At 43.4% G+C, this 2,664-nt stretch overlaps 1 long non-coding RNA gene across 1 annotated transcript in view; it reads left to right on the forward strand.

Annotated features, from left to right (window-relative positions):
* Positions 1–2,287, forward strand: part of LOC109305922 — a 16,226-nt gene extending 13,939 nt beyond the window's left edge. The window contains exon 3 of the long non-coding RNA XR_002099768.1: positions 2,277–2,287. This is a non-coding gene — a long non-coding RNA (uncharacterized LOC109305922). The remainder of the gene's footprint in view (positions 1–2,276) is intronic.
* The last annotated feature ends 377 nt before the right edge of the window (positions 2,288–2,664 follow it).

Raw genomic sequence — 2,664 nt, forward strand, 5'->3', positions numbered from 1 at the left:
TCCAGATGACACCCTCATGGGCCAGCATTCAGTTCATTAGGGCACGTCTGAGCCAAACTGGGTCAATCAGCCTGTACAAGCTGATCCCCTTATGTGTTTCAAACTCAGCACGTCCCAATCTTTAGCCTCTTGATGAGCAAACCCCACAGTGTTTTGGGGCTTTACTGGGATCTTTAGCTTAGGTAAAAGAGGCATTGCTGCAGAGCAAGTGGGGAAGGAGTAGAGAAGGAAAAATACACCTAGTTACTACTAGTTTGACTATAAAAGTTACTTATTGCTAAGTATGTGAAATATATAATGGCACTAGTAGTAATAGACATGCAAAGGAAAAACAAACCAAAACAATTACAATACTACTCTGGTTTCGCTAAGTATTTGGGGAAACTTAGGTCAAGCTTAACTAATACAGTTCAGGTTCAAAAATCTATGCCTAGAGAGAAAAGAGGAAAGAGAGAGAGTGGGAGTTGGGATCTCACCAGTGCAAGGCACTTGGGTTGCAATGCTCACTTGGGTGAAGCTTTTAGCACAGTCCTTAAAGGGAGACTATCTGTTTCTTCCAGCTTCTTAAGAACAACAGCGGATGGTGTTAGAGAGACTTCTCCTCTTGAAGCACACACACATTGCTGCTTTTTTTTACAGATTTTTATACCCTCAGTTCAGCTCCTTCAAAGCATCCTTAATAGTGTAAATAACTGTCTTTTCTATTGACAAGGGGTTATCTGGTTTGGAACATCTCAAGAAATGGATTAATAACCAGGAAAAACATAAGGTTAAGGAGTAACCAGACATTTAGAAGCCAGCTTGCAAAGTGCTTTATGTGGATGACAAGTTCCTCAGAAGAGTGAAGCAGCATCAGGGTTTTAGAATTTTACTTGTTGTGAACAAGCCTCAGTTTAGCATGACTTTTCCAGATCTTACTGTAGTCTTTTAACAGACTTATTTTAACAGGCAATTATTGGAGTGTTCATTACCTTCTGTGGGGAGGAGTTCCACCAGTCATCCAGAAAAAGTATGACAACACTTGTGGTCAGGGCTCCAACAAGCTGGACGCTGTGATGAACCCTTTACCATCATTCAAATATTGCCCATACCCTTTCTGACTCGGTCTCTTTGCCTCAGCATTCCCTAACTCAGCAACCGAGTTTTAGCCAAGCAAGTTTAAATAGGCCTCCCATAGTGGGACTGGAATGTACGGCCCAAGATGCCTATTAAACTTTTACTTCTGCTTAGAGTGGTGTGTGGTGTGTGTGTGTGTGTGGGGGGGGATGTTGATTAGCATTTGGAGCACAGATTCCTCATCATGTAGCTCCCCTGCTTCTCTGATCTCAGAATTCACTGTAGTCTCTGTTTTGGGCTTTCTGTTCTCCATCTTCCATGTAAATGAATGGTCATCTGGTTCCATCTGGGATGCAAATGTGACCTAGGGCAGTTGTTTCTCTCTTGTCACTCTTATCTAGAGGATTTTAGGTGCGTCTCCCATTGCATCTGAATCAGTTTTGTTTAGGTGGTGGGGGGGAATTCTTTGTAAGTCAGTCTGTGTCCTGTGCCAGGGTTCCCTAAGAACACAGAGCTGAGAGGTAACAACTCACTGTTCCCTGGAGAGGAGAGTAGAAGTACCATCTCAGAGGCAGGAGTGGTGTAGACCTGTGCAGAGGCATGGGAATAGCCACAGCAGCAGGATGGTGAAACCACTGAGCCAAGTGTTTTAAAGATGAAAGACTATTAGAGAACTATGATGGGTTAAAAAGATGGGCAAGAAGGCTCCAGTCAACCAACAGAAGGAGGCTAGTATAAAGTACATTGATTCTTGCAACTAGGATTCTGACTTCAATTCAGGGTAAGACTGTTTGCAGGATTTTGTTGAGACAGGATGATTTGGGACTAGGTGAGAGTTAATAGGGCGTTGACTGAGGAGTCGCCCTTAAGTAACTAATGGAAAGTAATGGATGAGAGGGTACATGGCCAGACAGCTGAAAACTCCCTGAAGCTACTGCTCTGAGGATAGGGAATAAAAGACTAGCTACATCACATGGGTGGTAAAGACAAGGTGAAGGGGAGGTTGTTGGACACCATATCAAAAGCTTGCTAAAGTTGAAGTATATCATGTCCGCTGCTTTCTCTGCATCCAGAGAGCCAGTCATCTCATCACAGAAGGCAATAAGGCTGACTTGCCCTTGGCAAATTAATACTGCCTGTTCCTAATTACCTTCTTCTTCTCCAAATGCTTAGAAAAGAATTCCTTGAGGACCTGCTCTATGATTTTGATAGGATCTAAGGTGAGCTGACTAGTCTGTAGTTCCCTGGATCCCACTTCTCCCCTTCTGAAAGATGGTCATTTGCCCTTTTCCAATCATCCAGGACATTTCCTGATTATTTTCAAAGACAATGGCCAGCAGCTCTGCAAACACATTCGCCAACTCCCTCAGCAACCTTGTCCATGTCCAGCTTTTCTAAATCATCTCTAATTTGTTCTTTCACCACGGTTTGATGCTCACCTCCTTCTCAAACTATGCTACCAGGTGCATCTGTCTGGGAGTCACCTTGCCTACGAAGACTGAGATAAAAAAGACATTGAGTATTTCAGCGTTCTCTGCATCATTTGGCACTAAATTGCCTACTCCACCCTTTCCCTAATCTTTCTCTTGGTGCTGACTTATCGATACC

This window comes from Crocodylus porosus, unplaced genomic scaffold, assembly GCF_001723895.1.
Source record: "Crocodylus porosus isolate Cpor-Errol unplaced genomic scaffold, CroPor_comp1, whole genome shotgun sequence".
In the NCBI taxonomy this organism is placed as follows: Eukaryota; Metazoa; Chordata; order Crocodylia; family Crocodylidae; genus Crocodylus; species Crocodylus porosus.